The 6,000-nt window shown below is 55.3% G+C and overlaps 1 protein-coding gene across 1 annotated transcript in view; it reads left to right on the top strand.

Moving 5' to 3' along the window:
• Nucleotides 1-2,660: 2,660 nt before the first annotated feature.
• Nucleotides 2,661-6,000, top strand: part of MAPKAPK3 (MAPK activated protein kinase 3) — a 44,183-nt gene continuing 40,843 nt past the window's right edge. The window contains exon 1 of the mRNA XM_024746744.1: nt 2,661-2,798. The gene's annotated coding sequence lies outside the window, so the exon portion shown is untranslated. The remainder of the gene's footprint in view (nt 2,799-6,000) is intronic.

The raw sequence follows: 6,000 nt of genomic DNA, 5'->3' as shown, positions 1-6,000 counted from the left end.
GGGCGGGGTCCTCTGTAGAGTCCGGACGCTGGGAGGTGGGCCTAGGCTGTCAGTGTGGAGAGGGTGGCCACACTAGGGTGGGGGGACAGGAGGTCAATGTGTGTGAAGGCACTTTGACTCCCAGGCAGCTAGGGGGTGGGGTAGGCCCAATGAGCTCAGCTCACAGCCTCCCTACACACACAGGAAGCTCACCCCTTGGACCCAGAACTTGGGCTCAGCTTGCTACACTCCATCCTCGATCCCCCGACCCCCGTCCCAGGGTCCCATCTCATAGGCAAATGGCACAAGCCTTACTCTGGCCTCAGAGCAGGCCTTCATCAGATAACCTCCAGAGGTATAGGCCAGGGGACAGGAGTGGCAGGTTCTGAGCAGTGAAGGGGGGATGGGACAGTTGGTCCTTGGAAGGACATGACACCTGTATTATTAATCTTATAATTTCACCTTGCCTGATTATGATGGAGGAAGTCACCCCATCCAACACCCTCAGCAAGGTGGGTGGGGGTTGGGGGTGACAGGCCCTGATTCATGGGCAAGGACAGGGCCTAACTTCCTTCAAGGTCACTGGGCCTCCCACTCTGGGGCGTGTCCTCCACCCCTGCCACCTCTGAGCTGGCACCAGGCCTGCCCGCCCGTCTGGGACCTGCCAGATCATGTTGAGCAACCAGTTCCTGAGAAGCGTTGAAGGCTGTTTGGTTTAAAATTAACTCCCCGCTACCCCTCCCTGCAGGCCTCCTCTGAGTTCTTGGAAGAGGCGCTCTGCTCTTTCTTCGTGGGAAGAGGCCTCTAGCCACAGCTGCTGCGATTCCAGCAAAAATACCTCACCCAGGGTGGGGGTGGGGGGTGCCCATTCCACACCTTCTCTGCCCTCTAGTTCTCTGCCCTCTGTACGGCCCAGGGATACTCCTGGAGCCTAGCATGCCCCAGTTCATCCACTGAGACCCAGAGGAGAAAGGGGGTGACTGTCAGGGTGCTAAGAGCAGGTGCTACTGCCCCAAAGCCCACAGCTCCTCATTCAGGCACCTGCTGGCTCTGAAGAGAAAAAGGGCTATAGAGACCCAGTCTGAGCACCTCTGGGGTAGAGAGAGTATGAGCTGATCGCACTGACAGCAAACCCAGGACTTTGGTCTACTTTAAGACATGTATGGCTCAGAGAGATAAAGCAATCTGCCCAGGGTCACCCAGCTTTGCCTGCCTAAGCTCAGCCTGCCCACTAGATGCCAGGCTGACAACACTGACCTCGCAAGGATGCCCAGAGGCCAGACCCCGCAGGCACTCACACTGGCATTAGAGCTCTCTTTTTCTCTTACCCACACTCCTCTAACTGCTCCGGAAACCCATCTCCTTCTGGATAAGCCTTCATTTTCTAGTGTTTCCTTGGGCTCCATGTTTCTATGGTTTTGGAGAAAAGGTTTCCTGAGAACCTGCTCTCCTAACAACTCCTCCTACCATGGCCATCTACCCAAAGGAGCTGAGAAATACAAAGGAATGTTGGCCAAGTGGAAAGGTCAACACACACACACACACACACACACACACACACACACACACACACACACACATTGATGTTGCTCAGAAGTAGGGCTGGTGGGGGTGGGGAGGGGAGATGTGCTTCTTAGGAGAAGGCTGAGAGGCGAGAAGCACTTTTAAAAACAAAGCTTTGGCCCAACCCAAACTATGAGTGAAGTCCTCACCTCTGATGGAGGAGGAGCCCGGCTCTGGTGACAGGAAGGGCCCAGTCTGGCTCATCGGCGCTGGGTGTGGGGAGTCCCTGGAACAGGACTGTGCCTGGGGAGCATTTGCTGGGTGCCACTCCCCTTCCAGCCACACCATCAGAGTGTGGATCTCCCTAGTGGGGACTGTGCAGTGAAACAGTCCTAGAGGACTGCCTGGAGGAGTTGTGGCCATCCCAAGTTCTCTCAGCCCTCAGAGGCCACTTCTTGCACTCTGGGCCCTGCCTGCTTCAACCAGGCCTGAGTCATGGAAGCAACTGCCTTTCCATTGAGCATAAAGCTTTGGCCACACAAAAAGGCTCCTCCTGCTTTGGGCCTGCCACATCTCCTGCTCAGAGATGAGCATCAGCTTCTACTCACCCCGTATTCCCCCAAAACTAGGCATAGCCACTCTCCAACCACCCTGTGGCAGGGCACTTCCACTATCTCTGTTAGACAGATGGGGAAACTGGGATTTCCCTGGCAGTCCAGTGGTTAAGACTCTGTGCTTCCAATGCGGGGGACGTGGGTTCGACCCCTGGTCAGGGAACTAAGATACCACATGCCATGCGGAGTGGACAAAAAAAAAAAAAAAAAAAAAAAGAGCTCTTGGCTGTTTGCGCTCCAAGGAGGAGCTGTGGAGGAGGCAGCTGCTTGGCTGGGGAAAGAGGGAGCCAGAGCCCACCTCACCTGCAATTCAGCAAAAAAAAGACATGGGGAAACTGAGGCTCCAAGAAGCTAAACCATTCGCTTGAGATCCTACAGTGATTTTGGAGGCTCTGAAATTTGAACTCTGCCTGAGTTCTTTCCACTTGGCTAATTTGCCTCTTCAAAGACATCCCCAGGAGACTTTCATGGGAAGCATGGTGTGTATGTGTGTGAGAGAGAGAAATTTAGTCAAAGAATGGCTGTTTTGAATTTGTTATGGAAAGTATGTTTTCTCCTCCCCAGGCTGAAGAGACCTGGGAAAACTCAGGCTCCAGGGAGATTCCCTAGGATGCAGTGGGTGCCCAACACAGGCATGAATAAATGCAGGAGAAGTTAAGGAAGACTTCTCAGAAAAGGAGCATTTGAGTTGGACTTTGAAGGGTGAGTAAGAGTTTGCCCTGGCACAACTGAGGAAGAGGACATTCCAGGATGAATGATATCCTGGTATGTGGAGGGCTGTTTGGAGGGAAGCAGAATGAAATGGCTTGTTGGCAGTTTGGGAATCCATGTCTTGGAGCCTGGGGTAAGGCACAAGCAAGATATGAGGGGAGCCTGTGAATATCACTAAATGAGGAAGGCAGGACAAGTTTGGGTTTGCAAGCCCCTCACTCTGGAGATGGTGGTAGGGCTGAGGGAGCCAGTGAGGAGGCCATCAGGATGGTCCATTCAGGTTGGTGAGTGATGGTAAGGCTAGATCTGGGCAAGGCAGCCATGGAGAGCAGCAGGAGAGCAGCTTGAGAAGGACCAGGGGCAAGGTAGACAGACGTGGAGATCAACAGGTAGGGGGCACATGTGGGGGTTGTGGAGGCAAGATGGGGGGAGAGTGGAGGCATGTCTAGGGGACAGTGAAGAGTCCAGGTCTGGACAGGGGGAGTCTGGAGGGCCTTGAACCAGGCTGGCCATGTTCCTAGTCAGAAGGCAGCAGACTCAAGTTCAAGAGTTCTAGGGTGAGGGGGACAGGCCCTGACCTGGGATTCAAAGCCCTGGGCTCCAGCCCTGTATGGCCACTTCCTCTCTGGGTGACTGTGGACAAGCTAGCCTGACTCTCTGGGTCTCAGGCTTGCAGCTTTGAAATGGGACAGACCCAGAGGTGCTACCCAGCTCACCTCCCTCACCTGTGACTCACCTCTGAGGGCACAGACCACTGAGGGCGTGGAAAGTAACAGGCCTGAGGGAGACCCATCCTCCAGGTGTGGACAAGGGTAGTAGATGGCCTAGTCTCTACTGGAGCTGCAAGGGAAGTTGCTAGAAGGTTAGGCTGGTCTAGCCTCCACCCCAGCCCATGCAGAGACCAGACAAAGGGTCTATTCACCATGACTGGAACCCAAGGCCTTGGTTGGCAAATGATGCCTGAAGGTGGAGGGCTGGGCTGGCAGGGCAGCATCAAAGCTAGTGGGGTGAGGGGCTGCTTTTAGCTCCAGGGAGTTCCAGCCAGCTCCCCTGTAGCTCCCATGGGGACCTCAGGGGACATCAGTACCTGTCCGGGGACTTCCCTGGTGGTCCAGTGGTAGAGAATTCGCCTTCCAATGCATGGGACCCGGGTTTGATCCCTGGTGGGGGAACTAAGATCCCACGTGCCATGGGGCAACTAAGCCCACATGCCACAACTACTGAGCCTGTGCGCCTCAACTAGAGAGCCCACGTGCCGCAACTACACAGCCCACGCACTCTGGAGCCTGCGCGCCACAACTACACAGCCCACGTGCCCTGGAGGCTGTGCGCCACAACTAGAGAGAAGCCTGTGAGCTGCAACGAAGAGCCCGCGTGCCGCAATGATGATCCCACATACTGCAATTAAGACTCGACGCAGCCTAAAAAAAAAAACCCTGCCCTGCCCACCTCTCAAATGGGATTAAAACAAGGGACAAGGAATAGTTACAGTGACAGCTGCAGCAGCTGCCAGGTTGAACCCTCAGGCTCTCCTCAGTATCAACTTATAAATCCTCCTGGGCCCCCCATGTCCCCTCTGAGAGACGTGCTGTCACTCTCCCCATTTCATAGCTAAGGAATCTTATGAGGTTCAGTGAGGTTGAGGGAAACAGCCCCCCCCCAAACCAAGTGTACAGCACATAATCCAGACTGGAGGGGAGGTGGGGGTAAAACCAGGGTTGGAGGGAAATGCTAGCCAGGAGTAAACCTCCAGGGACCTCCTGTCTTAAGTATCAGATGTGGGAGCCCCAGCCTGCTGCCCCAGAGTGACCATTGGAATGGCCCCTTGGGTGGTGGCTGTGCAGCCTGCCTAAGCTAGGGAGGGGGCCCATACCCTGCAGTTGGCGTGGGGAGGACACCTTCACCAGGAGAGGCTGTTGAATTTCTGGCAAAGCTCCAACCTGCTTTATATTAAAACTGGTCTAACAGGTTGGTATGAAAGGGCTGCCCAGGCCTGTGCAGGCTCCACTTCTCCTGAAGAAAGAGGGCCTTTGTGAGATCCCAGAATCCTCCTGCCTTCTTGATTAGGGCTTATTTCAGGCTCTTGGCTCCTCTGTTTCACTGTGGAGCTGTGCTGGGTGGGAGGGTTCCCATCTGAGAGTGGAGCCAGCCTGGCCATGTCCCCAGACCTGTTCAGACCCATGTTTGCCCTTGATCCAGCAAGATTTGCTCAGTTGGCAGATTAGAAGCTGGGCCCAGGTGCAGAGACCCCGATGGTTCAGGGCGTGTTAGGACATTCGGTGATCACGGGTGAAGCCTCCCAGCAAGACCTCTCATTGACTGACAAGAGAAACCTGAATGGCCTAGTGGCATCTCTGTCCCAGAATTTTTCCAGAGGGGCATCGTGAGTCCGAGGATGGACACCATGTAGGATCAATCTGCAAACCCATTTCCTTGTGGCCTGACAGAATCCTCTAGGGCAGTCCCCAGCCCCCCTCTTCCAAAAAGCCTTCCTGAATTGCCTGGCCTTCTACATGTCCCCAGTGCCTTGTGAGGGCCAAGGCCTTAGCATGCCAGCCCCTGGGAGGCAGAGCAGAGCAGCAGTTTATACAAACGAGGTCTTGAGTCAGGGTTTGAACCCCGGCTCTGCCCCTCACAAGTTGTGTGACCCTGAAAAAGCCACCACCTCTCTCTGAGTCTTACCTCTTCTGCTGTAAATGGGGACCTCTGCTGGTGTGCAAGGCTGCAGTGAGAACTTAATGGGGCACGAACCGCACCCAGGATCACCTTGCCTCCTCTGCTCTCCACCACACCCTACTCCTCCATATCCCATACCTCTCAACCTCCTTCTGGCCTCTGGCCCCCAGGCCCTTGTGGGGCCATCCCCCCCACCCCCAGCTGACAGGTTCACTCCTTAGAACTGAGCACTAGATCATAGCTTGTCCCTGCTAAACACTGAAGGGGCGCTGCACCGCACCAGAGCACAATCCATGTGCACCCTCTGCCCTCTCCACCCGCCCTCTGTCTCCTCAGCCCTCCTGGGCAGCCAGCCATCTTCTGGTCACACCAGGTTTGTTCCTGCCTCAGGGCCATTGCACTGAAGCTCCTTCCACCTGGGATGTCCTTCTCTAAGTTGTCTGCATAGCCAGTTCCTGCTCTTTGCTCAGGTGTCCAGGCTCAGTGCCACCCTGCTCCAGAGCTTTCCCCGACCCTC

The sequence above is a fragment of the Neophocaena asiaeorientalis genome, unplaced genomic scaffold (genome assembly GCF_003031525.2).
Source record: "Neophocaena asiaeorientalis asiaeorientalis breed wild unplaced genomic scaffold, Neophocaena_asiaeorientalis_V1.1 scaffold779, whole genome shotgun sequence".
In the NCBI taxonomy this organism is placed as follows: Eukaryota; Metazoa; Chordata; class Mammalia; order Artiodactyla; family Phocoenidae; genus Neophocaena; species Neophocaena asiaeorientalis.
This window is presented reverse-complemented; position numbering and strand designations above follow the sequence as displayed.